The sequence below is a fragment of the Alligator sinensis genome, unplaced genomic scaffold (assembly GCF_000455745.1).
Source record: "Alligator sinensis unplaced genomic scaffold, ASM45574v1 scaffold796_1, whole genome shotgun sequence".
NCBI lineage: Eukaryota > Metazoa > Chordata > Crocodylia > Alligatoridae > Alligator > Alligator sinensis.
The window spans coordinates 1,883,159-1,901,849 of NW_005842141.1; the positions used below are offsets into that span (position 1 = coordinate 1,883,159).

An 18,691-nucleotide genomic window follows, 5' to 3' on the forward strand; every position below is an offset into this window, starting at 1 on the left:
CCAGCCTCCCCAGTTAAACCAGTATGAATTAACTTTCTGTTTCAAATAGCCCCTTCAACAAGTATGTGAGTATGTTCCAGCTAAAAGATCATGCAGAAAGCCTGAATATGGAAAAAGACTGCTTAAGGAATATGCTGTCTTGTACCTTAAAGCACTAGAAATCTGAAGATGGCTACACTTCCAAAATTATGAGTACAGTCTAACTACTCATCGTGAAGTTTCTATTATTTAAAATGAATTCAACTATAGTGATATCAGCATAAAAGTCTTGGCCAGCAGTGATGATTTCAAAAAGAAAAAAAAAAGGAAACTCAGGGATGGACCTGAAAAATAACAAAGTGAAAGGAAATTAGGGAACCCAATATAAAATATTTTTATTCTACTGCAAAGGAGACAACAATTGAAATAGATTATTTAGATGTAGATTGAGACTCTGCCGCTTGTCACAAACATCCTCCAACTGCTTTTCCCAGTGTTGCAAGAATCACTTCAAGGGAGGATGAGAGGCCAGCATCATTGCCTTGATTAACCGGGCGTGTAGACACTTCTGGGTTTCTTTCTTTTTTTCGAAAAACATAAGACAGAGGAAATCATATCATAACCCACATGAGCCTGTGGTTTGGAAAGACGGGCGGGTGGCTTCCTGCAGCTGCAAGGAATGATGGGGAGTCAGATAGGGCTGGGCTGTTACACAGTCCTCACATTTTTTCATAACTCCTTTTTCCACACATGCACCCCCGCCTTTAGTGCTGCAAAACTGCTACCCAAAGACTGCTAGAAAAATGGATTGCTTGGGTGTCCCCTCATTCAGCTATCAAATCTTTCCCTTCCAACCCACTAAATAAAGAAGGAAATAAAAAAGGAACCGTTGCATTACAAAAAATAATGAAAGCAAAGTAAAATCGTTTTTATGCAAGCCCATGCTAGAGAATCAGGAAGGTATTCATTTTATTTTGTGTACCTAGACAGTGATTTTAATGTTATGTAAATGCAGCAGGCAATTCCTAATCTATCCTGAAATGTATGTGTCAGAGCTCTTGTGTAGTACAGGTTACTGATGATAAAAACAAGATGTGTTTTTATACAAGGAAGGCGCGTGATTACCAGCTTTAGAATTTTTTTTTCATTACAAATTTAAAATAGGACAAGCCATTGCAATGGAAACTGAGGGGCACCACCAGAGCAAGAGCTAGTGTCTTTTCACAAGAGTCAAGTTTGACAAGCATTGTTTGCTTCTGTCCTTGATACCAGAAAAGCTAGAAATGGGAGCAGCCTGTAAAGCTGATCAGGTTGAAAGCTTTTATTAATCCTTAGAGCACCAATGTTCCTCATTTTTTTTTTTTAAGAAGGAAACTTATCTGGTCTGAAGAATGTTTCCAAACACTCTGTAGACTCTTGAGGTTGTCCTGATAAGACAATCTCAAGATCAGAAGGCTTCTTTCAGAGAGGAAGAAGTAGTTCAGATATTAAGCAGGGTCCAAAAAAACCTCAGGTCCAACTGTCAAGAGAGTTAGTGCTATGTGCTCAGAAGGACTTTGGCATCTAACTGCCATCTAAATGCTCTTCTAATGCCTAAGTTAACAGTTTAGATCCTCAGATCCCCCTCTCAGCTTCCCCTTAACATGCCTAAGTTTCCACCAACAAACAAGTGCCTCATCTACTTAAACAAATGGTTCTATTTGCATCCAGCTGCAACGCTTCAACAGTTTAGCAGCTAGAAACGCAGGTCATCAAGGTCACAATCCCTCCCCTCCCTTGCTTGTGAGACCCTGTTCAGTAGGCATTCTTGATGGTGTGCATACCTTTTCCCATGTGAATTCTACTAGGTGGCAAGAAGAAGGGCCATCCAGCTTCTGTGGTTTAGGAAATAGTGTGCACTGGCCTAACAGGTAAATGATCTGACTAACAGATTATAGGTCATTTGAGTGGGGTTGAGGGGCCTGGAAGGGGAAGTGGAAGAGCTTCAGTAGAAGAAACAGTGTGTACCTGCCCAAAATGCACTGCAGCCTGAGTGATAGACTGCTATTACAAGAGATGTGGATTTAGCTCTTTTTATGCAGAGAAAAAACTGAATCATAGAAAAGCAGGGCTAGTGCCACCTCGTGAGGTCATATAATCCGGCTCCCTGCTCAAGGCAGGGTCATCCCTGACGAAACCATCCCAACTGCTGTTTGTCTTTCCAGGGATAAAAGATTCTACAATTTCTCTAGGTAGCCTGTTCCAATGCTTACCCCTCCTCATAGTCAGAAGGTTCTTTTCCATCTCCAACCTACTTTTCCTCTGCTCCAGTTTGAGGCCATTACTCCTAATCCTGTCCTCTATGGCCACAGAGAAAAGCCCATCTTCAGTGTTCCACATCCTGGGCAAGTGCTTTGACTACTGAGCTATTCAGGCTGAAGGAGTAGTATGGCCTCCTCCTCCTGTGTTTGATCAGACATGGCAGGCTTTGTGACCTGACTAGGAGAAGGGTCAGGGCTGTAAATCCCAAGCAGAAGCAAACATCTCCCTCCAGCTGAGAGTTATGTGCTTACCTCTATGAGAAATGGTGCTGAAATCACAGAATCATAGAAAATTATGGCTGGAAGGGACCTCAGGAGGTCATCTAGTCCATCTCCCAGGCCCATCCCCAACTACATCATCCCAGCCAAGGCTTTGTCTAGCTGGGTCCTAAAAACCTCCAAGGATGGAGATTCCACAGCCTGTTTGGGTAACCTGTTCCAGTGTTTTACTACCTCCTAGTGACAAAATGTTTCCTCGTATCTAACCTAAACTTTCCTTACTCCAACTTGAGACCATTGCTCTTTCTTCTGCCATCTGCCACCACTGAAAACAGGCTAGCTCCATCCTCCTTGGAATAGTAGTTGAAATCTGCTATTAAATCTTCTGTCAGTCTTCCCTTCTCCAGACTAAATAAGCCTAGTTCCCTCAGCCTCTCCTCATTAGTCATGAGCCCCAGACCCCTAACTATTTTCACTGCCTTCCTTTGGACTCCCTCCAATTTGTTCACATCATTTCTGTCATGGGGGGGCCAAAACTGGACACAGCCTCCAGATGTGGCTTCACCAGTGCTGAATAGAGGGGAAGAATCGCTTTCCTTGATCTGTTGGCAACGCTCGTATTAATGCAGCCCTGTATGCCATTAGCCTTCTTCAGTACAAGGGCACGCTTGTGGCTCATACTCATCTTATTGGTCACTGTAACCCCCAGGTCCTTTTCTGCACAGCTGCTGCTTAGCCAGTCAGTCCCCAGTCTGTCAGTGCATGGGATTGTTTCATCCTAAGTGCAGGACTTTGAATTTCTCCTTATTGAACCTCATGAGATTTCTTTTGGTCCAATCCTCCAATTTGTTGAGGTCTCTCTGAATCCTAGCCCTACCCTCCAGATTATCTACTACTCCCCCGAGCTTGGTGTCATCTGCAAACTTGCTGAGTGCACTCTATCCTATCTTCCAGATCATTGATGAAGATATTGAACAAAACCAACCCCAAGACCAACCCCTGGGACACTCCACTTGATTCTGGCTGCCAGCTAAATATCGAGCCATTACTACCCTCTAAGCCCAATGGTCCAGCCAGTTTTCTATACACCTTACAGTCCATTCATCCAACCCAACTTAAATGCTAAGCTGCAGGGTGAATCCAGACTCCTGCCCCACTTGGAAGCTTAGTCACTTGACTCAGGATCACATCTAGGTAGCTCTGTCTGTTGATGGATTCCCGTTTTTTGTATAGTGTATAGCCTAGTGTTTAGGGGGTACAGGTTTTAGTCATGTTGGTCTACCAGCAAAAAATATGCAGAACTCTTAGCGGAGGTGATATATTTTATTAGGCTAACTAAATAGTTGCAAAACAATTACTTTATTTGCAAGCTTTCAGGCTCACTCGCCCTTCCTCAGACAAAGGAGAATGCATAGATTGTAACATTTCTCCCTAGTGGTTACAACAGCTATCCAGAATCAGAGCCCTCAGGCCCCCTGGATCAGTATCATAACTGCTAGGTTGCACAGCCATACTCCTTACACCTCTTGCGGGCACTGTGAACCTTATATTCTTTTCTGCACAGTGACCCAGCTTCAACAGGAGGAGAAGGGGGGATTGCCTTGTCTGCAGAAGAGCTCAGAGGCCTTTTGGTTAAGATTGTTTTTTTTGGGAGGTGGGAACATATAAGTGGAAGGGACTTCCTGTGGGGGTATGGGTTTGAAACCTCCGAGGCTGAGAAAGATCCACAACCTATGTCTCCCCTTTTCTAGGCAAGCATGCAAGGGTATTGCGTAAGTGATGGGCGGTGTCATCACCACCACTTGTAGGCCCAATTTAAAATGAAGTGACTATAACTGTTTTCTGAGGGACCCAATCCTGTCTTTGTGGGGTAAGCATGCTCCACAATATGACTCATTCAGGAACTCAGCATCTCTCCACCCAGCTTCTGGATCATCCTGGGTGTAGACATGACCTAGGCACCTCACTGCTCATGTCCAGAAAGGGCTGGGTGCACTCAGTACTGTGATTGGAGGTATTGGGGGCATGTCCAGGCCCAACGAGGAGGCACATAATGAATTTTAGGGATTCCCAGTTGGGTGACTGCTGAATAGGTGGCTTTTGGGATTGTAATTTTGGATTTACGCACCTGAAGTCTGCATACTTCCTGTCTTGGATCTAGGGTTAAATCTTTCCAGGTATGTCAATACCATGTCCTTGGCACTTCCCTAAAAGTGGCGTTACCACTTCATTTCCAAGTCTGACATGGCTGAGAGGCAGGGAGAGGTGGGAACAAAGTACAAACAAACCCTTTGACTCTAGGCCTTGAAAACTACCTTTGGCCACCTATACATAAGCAGCAAGGCTGCTCTGATGCTTACAGTGCATTAGAGGAACAGACTCAGTTAACTGAGTCTGCTGGAGTGTAGTAATTACCACACTCCAGCAGCCTCCAGGATCTCTGATACAAGGGCATCAGTGTCCTGCACTTAAAAATGGCGACGGGGACACTTAAAAATGGTGGTGCCGGGGGGAAGGGGGGGGAGGGGGGCTTTATGTCCCTTTGTGCTCCCCCACTCCCATGCTAGTCTATCCCATCAAGGAAATTAGAGCAGCCTCGGAGTGATCCAACTGACATCAGCTGGTAACAGTCTCAGTGATCATCAGTACTGTGCTTTGCTAATGACCCTGTTTCTAGAGGGTGGGAATAGCCCAAAATACCCATGCAGGTTGGGGAAATCTTAGGGAAATCCCAGCTGTCAGTTTTGTGTGCCTTTGTATCAGAGGAAGCACACAGAGAGAGGCCAGAGCAGGAGCCAAGATCTGGTTTCTGATCTGATCTGTAATTTAATGTCTTAATCTATCAAAATAAAAAAACCTTGAATCAGGTTTAGAGATTGTATTGTGCCAAAAATCTGTCTAACTAACCATGTATGTGATTCTAAAGTGTTTCAGGAGGTGTTAATAGGGAGCAACTCCACAGAAATAATTGGGGCACATTGCTGAGCAGTATGCTAAGAGAATGGTAGTTTGGGTGGGAGTCTGTACCAACTTTAGGGAGGTTATCTAAGACAAATTCAGCTGTTCAGTATAGACTTCCTTAGAGTCTTCACCCCCAAGGGCCAGAATATAGCTAAAAATTCCTTCTTCCATCTACAGAACCATTATTGCAGGTACCAGAATTTTACATTATACCCTCTGGGGTAGCATCTGGAGGCTGGGCTGGGACACAGATGTGCTAGATGCTATATAATCATGGAATCATAGAAAAATCATAAACCTTTAGTAAATGTCAGTTTCTGCCTCAGGAGATCACAGCCTAAAGCACTTTCCCCCATCGTTCATATCTGCCCAAAGGGAGTGTACAATGCTACCACCAGTGTGAGTAAATAACTAGGGTTTTGTTCAGAAGGACTGTGCAGCTGTGCCCAACTGTATAAAATTGTGCCCAAATATTTGTGCTCATGTGAGTGAAATCAAAATTCAGTCCAATCTTTTTTATACCAATGTCAGTGGATTGTCATAGATGGAACAACAACTTGTTTGTACCTTATACTAAGAGCAGAATCAGGGTCCCCTTTTAGAACAGTCTCATGCTTGCTTCTCATGCCCCACATATGCACTACTCTGAATTTAAAATTAGATTTCCAGGAAGACTCTCCTTCACTTCCTCTAAAAGATTACTGTTTCCTTATATAGTCCTACTTCCCTGCTGGAATATTTCCTGGTAGAATTCAATGATATTCACTTACCTCTCTTCAGTAGCTGGTGGCTAAATTCAGCCCTGGAGCAATTATATTAAGGATTTGGTCTTGTTCCTGTTAAAGACAATGTTAAACTTTCATAGATTTTGGTGAGGTGGACTCAAACCCTCAAAATAATCAAGTTACATAAGAATTTAATTTAGCCTCAAGAATCGGCAATGGATGCTGAAAGCAAGTAACAGAAATTAGGGATCAGCTATGTGACAGAAATCAGGATCTGGGTAACAGGAGACACCCTTTGTCAGCCTTCCTTTGGTTGTCTAAGCATGTACCCCGTAGCTGTCAAGGACGAGCATGCCCTGTGGTAAGAATCAGTATATGTACAGGAATGTCTATGGAGCCAATCTTCAACAGAAGATCTGTCAGACAACTTCTAAATATCATAAACTGGTTAACTGAACAACAGGTTTTCCTATTTTTGAAAGGGGCCTTTGAGATATCTCAATAGCCCCCGCTGACTCTCACTCCCCCCCTCTCATAGCCTTTCTCCCTCCAAAAGGAGTGGTTGTGGCACTTTGAAATGATCAGCATGTGAAACTCAAGACAAGCTGTGAGCTGGGCTGGCTTTCCCTAGAGCATTCCCAGTCCTTGCCAACGCTACCAGTATTAGAGCCAAGCCCAGGCCAGCCCCTGCAACATCTGTCCTTTCAAACTATCTTTCATAAAAATAATTTCTATGGCAGCAATAGATCCAGACATGTGCTCTCCCCTTCCCACTTTTGAAGAGCTAGACTCATGCTTTAAAGCCCAGTGCCCACACAGACCCTTCCACTTCACTTTACAAACTACTTGCTGAGCCCTTAACCCAGTTCTTAAGTGGGGTTTAAAACATATACTGGTCCTCCCACTGGACCCTTCCATCCCTTGTATCTTGAAGGAGGCCACTTACATATACAGAGAAGAACATTTATGGAAAAAATGGAAGCTCAAGCAGCCAAATGTCCCAAATTACCATTCTGTGGATGAATCAGAAGCACAAATGATCACAGATAGAATTGTACTGAACAATGAATGGAGGCCAGAAATGGATTTGGAGTCTCTGACTTAAACTCTTAGAAAGGATAGTAAAGAATTGCAGTATTGGCCTCCGCTTATAATGGAAGATTGACTTGCTGCAACCTACAAGACAATTTACATTGCTACCAGTAAGATTAGCTTCCATCTGGTCTTTTTGCACAACCAGGAAGCATGAGGGAGGCAGAGTATGTGATAAAAGTCAGGCACAATGAAAACATGTGGACTCGTGGAGCCAGAGTCCTAGCAGGTATAGTAAGTCAGGTGAGCTATATCGTTATTCGTATATGCTATATCATTATATATATATATATATATAGCTGACTATCTGTACCACAGAGTAAAGATTTTACAGGGCTCGTGCTATTGCCAGAACTCACCTCTCTAAAGAGGTAATGAGTGGAAACATAACATTCAGATCATGTAAGTCATCATAGGCAAGTCTCACATTTAGAGCTGGCTGGAAAGTGAAAAAAAGGTCATGGAAATTTGATATAATTTCCTCTATTTTGAGGTTAAAATATGAAAATCCAACTTTTTTTCTCATCTCAAGCAAAAGATCATAACTAGCTTCTCAATTTCAAGATGACTCTGTCAATGTTTCTTTTTTTTTTTTAAGAAAATTTAAAATTTAATCCAAAAATATTGTTGAAAAATCAAATTTCAGAAAATGTTGATATGGCTCATTCCCCAGGAATATGAGACTTTATCTGAGCTCTCAGGGATTCATGATGGACCTCAGAGTATTTTAAAAGGAAGTGAGTCCAATCAATTCTGGAAACTAAAATAAATGATCTTTTACTAGAATAAGTTAAGATTTAGCCTTGCCAGGATGTGAAGAGGTCTGGAACCTGTCATATATATACTGAGCAAGTACAACGTAACTAGCTTGGCTGATAGTGTCAATGGAGTCATCAGAGATACAAGTATTTATCTAAGTAATTGCAGAGGAGAAAACATTAAGAACATGGCACATGTTAAAAATGATTCCTAATTAAAATGTTATTTAATAAACAGGCTCATTTTATTACTCATGGATCTAAAAAAAAAATCTAATAAGTGACTGCTAAACAAGTAATTAGAAGGCTAATAAAGCTCTCCATTCTGATTAGGGAAAATATTCATTTCATGACCATCTAGTGATCCATCTTCCACTGCAGCTGTCAAAGGAGGAAGGCTGCAGCCGTTTAGAGATGTGCTACTGTTATTAAGATTATGTAATATTGCTATTATCATTTGTAACAGTAATAAAGCTTCTGAACTAGTTCTGATGGTAATTAATGACCAGGCAGCTAATATGTTAACTGCTCTCCATGCTGCTTTGTGTGTCAAGCAAATCTACTCACCCGAATTCTTGATAGAGGCAGGGTCAATTCTGCAAGATGCTGACTACCCTCTTCTATCATCAACAGCTGGTGATGCTCAGCATCCAGTAGGAAACCCTTGGCTCAGTGAACTTAATTAATTTAAACTGGAATGGGTTCAAAGAAGGTCCACTGAGATGGTTAAGGGAATGGAAACATTTTCTTATAAAAGGAAATTAAAGGAGTTTGGATTGTTCCATTTAGCAAAATGGATATTGAGGAAGGACACGATCACACTTGAAGTAATGTGTGGGAATCTCAAGGAAAAAACTTTGAATGAGGGGATATTATAAACATTAAGGAAGGGGAAGAGCTGTTTGGGCTGAAAAACATCACTGGCACAAGATCAAGTGTCTACAAATTGGATATGGATAAATTCAAGTTGGAAATTAGAAGAGTATTTCCAACTATCAGAGGAATGGAGCTTTGAAAAGTTCTTCTAAAACAAACAGTAGTGGCAAAGAACCTTAACTGCTTTAAAGTGAATTGGAAAAGTTTATGGAGGGGATGGTCTAATAGGACAGGGAATTCTGGCTTAACTAGTGGTGAGAATGATGTGGACTCATGCGCTTGTGGTCCAAATTTGGTGTAAGAGGTATCTCTCACCTTGTGGATGACATCTGGTAATTCCATGACTTGGGGCTTTTGCTGGTCACTAGCAAGGAATACTTTCCCTCTCATGAATGCCGTTGGCTTCTCTCAGGGACACTCTTTACCCGTACAACACTCTCTCTTCTCAACCTCAAACTTTCTACATCATCCTTCTTCATCTTGGCTTCTTTTTTACCCCTCAGCTCTTTTTTGTTACAGAACCTGGCCCCTTCAAGCAGTCTGTTATCTCCCTGCAATCTCTCTTTCTCTTGCTGCAAAGCATTTAGAGGTCCTTTCCCTCCACCAATAGACAAGACCTCTCCCAGTCTTTTCCTCTCCTCCAGGTGACCCCTTGTATGTGCTTTTGCATCTGTATGATCCCACAAGGGCTCTCCATTTCTTCCCTGCAGTTCCTTCCACTTGTGTCTGGTCTTTGATAGTCATCCTCTGCGTGAACCCTCACAGGCCCTCCTTCAAAGTATTTTCTTTCATTCTTACTCCTTGAGACACTTCTTTGCCCTTTCTTTTCACTTCCAGAGCCTGCCTTACATATATCCTGCTTATAGCAGGAGAGATGTCTGCAGTCCTCTCATTTCACTTTGATACAGTTTTTCCCTCTGCCAACTTAGCACAGAGCAAGAACACTGAAGAAGGTACAGGAGCCCCTGCTGCTAGAGCATCATACTGATATCTGCAAACCCCTCTCCTCTTCTCCCAAGCCTCATGCTGAAGGATGGGAAGGAGCTTATCCTTCCCATGCCACCAGCCCAAACAGAGCTTCACCTCCCACAGTTGTTTATTAGATGCATTCCACCATTCCTTAACTCTGATCATCCCTCACTCCCTTCAAGTTTGCTGAAGCGTGTGGGTGCTCAGGGTGATATGGGTAGGCCAGAAGTCATTGTGGAACTAACATTCAAGAAACAAAGGGAATTATTTTTAATCAGACATGATGCTAAGGACTAAAGAGTGCCCAAAACATTTGAGTCACTCTTGCAGTTCTTGCTTGCTCCTGGCTCTTGCAAAAGTCCATGGAAACCAGGGTGCATAAAGAATGCAAGATTGTGCTCCAACACTGCCTGGCCATTTGATTGCATTTGATACAGAATCTACTGTGCAAGTGGACTGACCTCAGAACTTGTCAGCTGCTTCAGAAAACTTCACTCCTTAACTAAACTACAATAGAGAGCAGGCAATCAGCCCCAGTGCCACACTTGCTGATATCCATTTGCAGTGTGGTAATATGGGTTGTGAAGTACAAAAGAAAAAAAAAAAACATTAACTATAAAATGCAGGAGATGAATTCTGAGAATTTGCAGTCTCTTAACCAATATCCTGCTTCCCAGTAGTAGACAGTAGTTAGGAAATTGCTTTGAGATGACATTCAGATTTGATAGTTATACCATCTTCACAGGTACACCTGATGTTTCCCTGCTATAAGTATTTGATGTGGGACAGTTTTATAGTTCTTTCCAAGTTTGCCCTAAAGGTCAAGCACATGAGAAAGGAAGGAAATTACTGGAGAACCATAAAAAAGATAGGCATCACCTACATCATCATAATTTTGGGTGAGCCAGCCTAAAAATAAACCTCCTCTTAAGGTGGCTCAAAAGGAACACCAATCAATGAAACCTGAAAAGCCTTTTGAAAATCTGGGTCCTCTAGTATCATAACGAAGAGCTAATAACATGGCCTGGAAAAATACAGGAGTTTGTATTCTTCCTTCTTTGTGCAAGACACAGAAACTTCAGGAGGAAAACATACTTCAGAAACTACTAAGTGAAAGAAGAGCACAGGTGTGTTCTGTTTCTACCTCTGATGAGAAAGCAGGATACAATTAGCATTCCCCCTGATCTGGAGTATTGTGCATTCTTGCTCCCCAAAGTGAAAGAAACTCATTCACCTTCTCCAAAGGTCAATTCTTGTCATCTCTTTATTTTTAATTTTTGTTTAGAACATACTGTATATTACTAGGGAAAACTATAATGAGATATAAATATCTCATATCTATAAAGCAATTATCTCTCTAAATAGAATTCAGTTCTCAATTGTACTTGGGCAGCAGCTGCTCACTGTTTTGTACAATATGGCTCTAGCAAAAGATCCATGGATGTGCAGTTCAAAGGGGCAAGATCAGTCTTTTATTCAGGACTTATGCACTCCTGCCATTGCACTTGGCTGGTATACTTTTATTGAAAATAAAATTAAATGTAGCTAGAGTTTTTCTGTATTAGACCCACCATCTCTGCTGGAGATGCCTGGGATCTAGAGAGAGAAACCATTCAGATGAACAGGGAACAGAACAAGCATTTTTGGTCCTCAGTTAACCTTAGACCTGAATGCTTCAAACTTATGTTGGTCCAGTTTTTTTGGTGAGAATTCTACACTGGGTTTAGGAGAAGTAGAACTTACTTGTAATGGTCCAAAATGAGGTGGCAAAACATGAATCTCAGAGGCCCCGAGTCATTTCCTACTCAAATGTTATTGGTCTGGTTTGGCTACCCAAACTCACAAGAACCTTACAGTTTGTAACAGGGGGACTTCCTTGGGGCCAGTTTGTCAGTGGTCCATCCACTTGTTTCAGGGCCAACTGCCCATCTGCCACACCTTGATGATACATAATTATGGTGTTAATTAGGTGGGAGGCTGCCCATTCTTGCCCTGATGCCGGGGGGTGGCGGCTATCTGCAGCTCCATGCCTCCCTTACACTGCAGCCCAAGCTTTGCAGATGGCATCCAAGTTAATATTACTCCTGGACTGAGACCAAAGCAAATCAAGTCCAAAGCTGGGTTCCACACACATGCATACTCATATCATCTCCCCTCTCACAGAAGGCCTCTTCTATTCCACCCCTCTCTCACCAGGGCCTCTGGCATACTGCCCATTACCAGGCCACACACCACTGCCTTGCTCCAACTTGAGCGACCCCTCCAGGCCATCAGGCTTCGCTACTCACATACTGGCCTCACCATGCAGTTCCTTTGGTTCCAATGAATTCCCCTACTCTGCGTGATCCAGCTTTGTGCCAAACTCTGGGCTAACTCCACCCCACAGTCCTCACTGGGCAACTCTATACACTCTCACACTGCTCCCAGTCCTCTGGTTTCCCCCTCACTGGGGCTGGTCCATTACTGGGGCTTCTCATCTCCACCTCCTCACTGGGGCCACAGGGCTTCCCTCCCCAGTAGGGGCTCAGGTGGCTATAGCCATGCCTGGCCCCCTTGTACTCACAGTTTTGTGGGTCTAGGGATTAAGGCACCCCAACCCACCTTTCACCAGGTTGGTAGCTAGCCTGGTATTTCCTGGGGGCTCCCACACCACTGGGAGCCCCCCCAGGGCACCGGTAGATTCATAGATTATAGAGTCAGAAGGGACCCAATGGTGTCCAACCCCCTGCCCTTGGCAGGAAAAAGGACCAAGGTCAGATGACCCCAGCCAGGTGATTGTCAAGCCTATTTTTGAAGACCTCTAAGTTAGGTGATAGCACCTATCTTGGAAGCCCATTCTAGACTCTGGCCACCCTTATTGTAAAAAAATTCTTCCTAATGTCTAACATAAATCTGCTCTCCACTAGTTTGCACCCATTATTCTCAGTTACTCCCTGGGGCACTGTGGTAAACAGTGCATCCCCAATTCCCTGCTGTCCTCCCCTGATAAATTTATAGGCAGCTACTAGGTCACCCCTCAGCCATCTTTTATATAGGCTGAAGAGATCCAGATCTCTCAACCTCTCCTTGTAGGGTCTTTCACAGAGAACACTAATCATGCAAGTGGCCCTCCTCTGAACCCTCCCCACATCCTCCCTGTCCCTCTGGAAGTACAGGACACCCACTCCCAGCAGGGTACAGTTTTAGGTCATACCCAGGACCAGGAGCCTCTAAACCATCCCCTTAAGCATCTGCCCCCACCTCCAGGATGCTGCATGAAGCCAAGCTGTGTTTCTACCTGGCCTGCCAGCAGCAAACTGCTCTGTTTATATGGGCACACAGAGAGCTAAAATGGCCACCGCAATCAGGCACCTGCTGGCTGCTTGTCTCAGCCCTTAAAGTGGCAGGCACCAACAGTGCCCTGCCACACAATTGGAAATCCCCACTGCAGGGGACTACTAGATTTTATCCCAGGCCCAGGTATCTTAGGGTCCTGGACTGATGGATTTGTTTGTGTCATAAATGGAGTATGTGAACATTGGATAGGGAAGGAGCCTGATTTAAGAACTTCTCCTGAGCCCAAAAATGCTCTGCCAGCAGCACTACTTGCATTAAAAATGTGCTCTCCTCAAACAATCACATACACTGGGAGGACAGCAAGGGGAGTTTCCCATGCTGTATAACTATAGTACAGTACAGTGCAGTACAAGTGAGTTGCCGTTTCATAAATCTCATCTTACCAAAGCATTCTATATATTTTAAATATTTAAATACCCAACCGTACACGGGACATTGGAGGATCAGCTGGTCAACTAGCCTTGTGTCAGGAGCAGCTACAGAAGAAAATATGCATATGTCTTCTAGGTGCTTAGGAAGTTAAGTGATTTAGTCCCTGCTCTCTCCCCTCTCACAACTAATTGACTGCTCTCTCGTTAAGATACTGGCACTGGGGGAAGGATCACTGAATATATACAGCACTTCTGAGTGGTAAAAGCAGAGCAGAGGAATGTTGACTTCCACTGAATCTCTGTGCTCTGCTGCTCTCCTTTCCCTAATGTAGTTTACAAGAGGCAGAGCTTTTTGTCAGCTTAATAGGTTCCTCCTTGCATTCACACAGGAATAGGCTTTTTACCAGCTGAGTGCAGACTGTTGTTATTTAGCCTAAAGTATAACACGTATCCTTCCTGTTACCCCCAGGCTTATTATATTACTAGCTGTTGCTGTGCCCCTTGTGATAGGCCTGAAGAGCGCTAAATTCAAAGATCAGGGATATGGGTATGTTCAAATCTGGTAGCCTGGCTCACAGCCTACCTAAGCAGTGTCATCAATTGTTCTTCATTGTTGCACTACGTGGGGTCTGTCTTAATTACATCGCAGAGTAGATGTGGCTAAGCTTAATCTGCAAGTTTAAAGCAAAAATCAGCCAACAGAACTATGTAAACAAGTTGAAAATGGCAAAAGGCAAACCATGAGTCTTCCATGAGCTGTGATGACTCTGAAAAAAAGTCTAAACTCCATAAGTCCTGTACTTGAATCACAATCTACTTTACATCTGATAGATCCATGGTATTTAAATTCAGTAGGATACCAAATTGTGTTTTGACTTAAACTGTTCAACAGATCACAGTCATGAGGATAAAGTTTGCACCTGGCAGATGCAAACTTGGGGAGATCTAACACAAAGCTGCTTTATGGAACAGCCTACAACTTAGTTATGGACACTTGTTTGAAAAATCAGGAAGGAAAGAGGGGATAAAAAAAACATAAGAACAACACAGAATGCTACATAATATGAAACTTCATTTCTGGATCATCAGAGGAGAAAGGACTCACATGGAGATTGTTGGGTTTGTGCCTATTATACAGGGTCAGATTAATTTCTGATGAAACTCATAGAAAAATGAAACTGGAAAGGACCTCAGAAAGCCATGTAGTCTAATTTCTTGCTCAAGGCAGGGTCACCCCTGTCTAAACTATCTCACTCAGTGTTTGTCTAACCTGCTCTTAGAAACTCCCAAAGACTGAGATTCTGTAACCTCCCTAGGTATTTTTTTCCAGTGCTTAATCACTCTCAGAGTGAAAGTTCTGCTAATATTTACTGGATCTCCCTTACTGCAATTTAAGACTGTTACCCCTTGTCTTGTCCTCCTGTGGACAGAGGGTGACTGGCAGCCTTTTTTTAACCACCGTTCAGTTATTTAAGGACTGTTACCAAAACTTGCTCTGCACACTCAATTTTTTCTTCCCCAGACCAAATAATCCCAATTCTTCCACCCTTTTCCTTAAGTCATATTTCTTAGCCCTCTAATAATGTTGTTGCTTTCCTCTGGGCTCTTTCCAATTTGTCCACATATTACTTGAAGTTCAGTATGGAGTTCTGTGACTTGCATACAACATTCCTTTGTGGTGGGCTTGCCGGCAGCAGCCCGGCTTGCTGGCTCTAAGGCCTCCAAGTGATCGGTGGGGTGTTCCCACCAATCAGGTGATGGCAGGGGAGAGGCTTGTCCTGCCCCTACCCAGGGCTGAAACTAAGAGCTGGACCTGAGAGGGGACTAACCCCCCCATCTCCAGTTGGTCCATTTGCAATCTGGGGGTGGAGCTTTTGGAGGGAATAAAAGGGCAGCGTGTCCAGCACATGGGTGGCTGCATCAAGGGATGAAGAAGAGGGAGGAAGAAGAGATGGTAGAGCTGGCCAGTGGGGTGGAGCAGTAGACCTGAAGAGCCATAAGACAGATTGTTGGACAGGAGTAGCAAGTGGCCGTGTTCCCCAACCCCACCATAAGGAGGCGAGCATTGGTGCACAGCCAGTGCACAGAAGATCCTGGAGGGACCAAGACCCTGGGAGCTGCAGAAGGCAGCTCAGGTCTCCAACCCCCTGCACAAGGCAGGGTGAGTGGTGCACAGCTGGTGCATGGAAGGTCCAGAAGTGGACCAAGACCCTGGTGCTGCACAAGTCAGCTCAGGTCTCCAACCCATGGCACAAGGTAGGGCCAATGGTGCATGGAGTGGTGCTCAGGGCCCCGAGCAGGCTGGAGGCCGGGAGAGCCCCAAAGCATCTGAGGCCCCCTGCTGAGGGAAAATACGCCTTGCTCTGGAAGATGAGGACAGCCTCACTGGGCCTTTGGAGGAGTTGTGAGTTGCCTGGGAAAGAGATTCCCACGGGGAGGAGGGTCTTTCCCCCTGTGATGAGCAGCTGGGGTATTTAAGTTGGTTAAAGGGGCAGCTGGGGCTGCTGGGGCTCCCCACTCCCTTCCTTTCATCCAGAGCCATTCCTTCTCGTGGGGTGTTGCTATTGTTTTAATATAGCTTATTGGGTTTTTTCTTCTTTATTTCCCCTGGGCCCTGCGCCTCATATTTTGTGAACCCTGCGCCTCATATTTTGTAAAGTAGCATTCCATTAAAGTATAAGATTTGCATGACTTCTATGAGATTCTTACTTTGATCCCTTTTTTGATTCCTCACCTGTATATAGTGTTTGCATTGACCTGTATATAAGCTGTTTTAGCTCCTATATCTTATGTGTAAATATGTTAAACCTATAACTTTTATATCTTATTAAATTTGTACATAGTTGAGCCTTAACATGTGTCCTGGCCCTGCTCTATAGGGGAAGGAGGGAAACTGTGTCATAGGCAGTTTCACCCCTCAGCGCACCTGCCCTGCTAACATTCCCTTCATTTGGAGAGGGGAATATATCATTGGGTACCACCCAGTTTACACCTTTTAATAGAGTTCCATATTCTATTAGCTTTTCTTTTTTGCAATAAGAGCACACTGTTGACTCTTATTCACAGTGGTCGCCAGGTCTTTCTAAAGTACCACAGCTTAGCCAGTCATTCCTCATGTACATTTGATTATTTCTTCTCAGGGCAGTACTTTGCACTTGTCCTTATTACATTTCATCAGATTTATTTCAGACAATTTTTCTAGCTTATCAGGGTCATTTTGAATCCTAATTCTGTCCTCTTAAGTGTCTGCTACCCCAACCAGTTTGGTATAATTTGCAAATTTACTAAGTGTGCTCTCACTTCCATCCTGCAAGTGAAGAGCCCCCAGGCACACCACTTGACTTCACTGACTTCAGAGGAATTTTGTTGACTTTACTGGACGAATGTTTTGCCTGATGCAAAAAAACACATGAAGAGATCAGAAAAGTCATGGGGTAATGGAGGTGGAAATCCACCTACCAGTCTTCTTCTGTAGGTGGGTAGGCACCGGACCATCCATATAATTGTATCCTGTTTGTAAAAGTCATGAGAATTATGATGTTTTTTACTTGAGAATACAAAAGATGTGAATTGTGTTAAAACAAGTGGAGAATGGCGAATTGTCCATGATTACCAACGGATATGCAAGAGATATGTTCTGCAAACTACAAATAACTGACCTTGGGTAACAGGAAAAGTGAGGACATTACACTGTATTCAGGAAATAGGAGATAATGAAATAAATGCCTAGTAAAGCATGCAAATTGCAACCAAATAAAACTGTTTCCCCCCACCCCAAATTCCATGGTTTACTCTCCTAAGAATCCCATAGAGTTTTTTCCACTATATTAATGTAGCAATATAATATATATAAACACTCCATAATTTACCTCCTTGAAAACTACCTGAGATTCTTTGGGTAAGAACCACCTTTCATTTACATTTCCCTGGGGCACACAGTGATACAGCCTTAAGCCTGAAAAGGGAGTGAGGGTGCTCCTCAAATACAAACAGGAAGAGAGAACGTCTAGGTCCTTGGCCATCAGTTAAGGAAATCTGTCTCTCATTCCAATCTCTGCTTTTCTGTGTGACCTTCAGGAAACCATGCACCTACTAAGTGCCTATCCATGAAATGAAAGAAATACTACTTCATTTTCCCTAACCTTTGGTCTTGTCTACCCTGAGAAAATGAACAATATTCTAAAATGTGTTAAACACCATGTAGCACCCAATATAGAAAATACTTTAAAGCATTATTTACTACTGGTCATGTTTAACCTTAGGACATCATGCCTTTGGCTATAGTAGGCAAAAAATCCTGTCTCCCCCTTCCTCAAGTCAATGATTTCCACTGAAGTCATGATTTCACTATGGGTATTTATATGGGTATTCACAACAGGCATGTTAACATGTAATCAAATGCTACTCATTTTCCAATGCTGGCATGGCTTTTGCCTTTCTTGTTTATTTAAGTTCATAACTGTCTCCTATATGTTCATATGGTACCTAAAAAACAAAACCACCCAAGCTTCGGTATTATCCCTGTTTCAAACTGGAATAAATTATCAGGTTTTTCATTTAAAAACTTCCCCTGTTGGAAAACATCATTTGTTCAGAAAGACGGCTTGCACATGAAGAAGTTTGCAGTTTCTATTTTTCTGACAAAAAACCCAAAACAAACATTTTTAGTGTTGTTTCTCAAAAAAAGTCAGTGACTTCTTCCAAAATGTTCATTTCTTTTGGAAACTTTTCATGGAAAATCCCATTTCTGATCACCGCTATAACTAAGGGTGATGGTGGTGATGGCTGGATGACTATATCCTTGCCTTCTTTAGGCTGCTGCTGTCCTCTACAGTGCCTTCTCCATTACATACATCCATTGAAATAGATTATTCCTCCCTGCACAGTTAGTGAGGGGGCAGTCCCAATGCTTATACTGCTAGCCCACAAAGGAAAACTTCAAGCATATTCACACTTTCCTCTCAAATGTTTCTCTCTCTACCTTATTTTTCTCCCCCTTCTTATGTGAGCACCCTGCTCCTTTCCCACACCCCGGGCCCCAGCCATTTCCGTACTTACTCCCTCCCTCTCACACCCACTATCTGCCTAGCTTGGTGTGACTGTGA

General features: G+C 43.3%; 1 long non-coding RNA gene across 1 annotated transcript; it reads right to left on the reverse strand.

The window, feature by feature from the left end:
• Window positions 1–536: 536 nt before the first annotated feature.
• LOC102378220 lies at window positions 537–13,170 on the reverse strand. The gene is made up of 3 exons (XR_324044.2): window positions 13,120–13,170; window positions 6,230–6,295; window positions 537–649 (listed from the first exon to the last, which is right to left on the reverse strand). It is a non-coding gene; the product is annotated as an uncharacterized LOC102378220 (long non-coding RNA).
• Window positions 13,171–18,691: the final 5,521 nt, after the last annotated feature.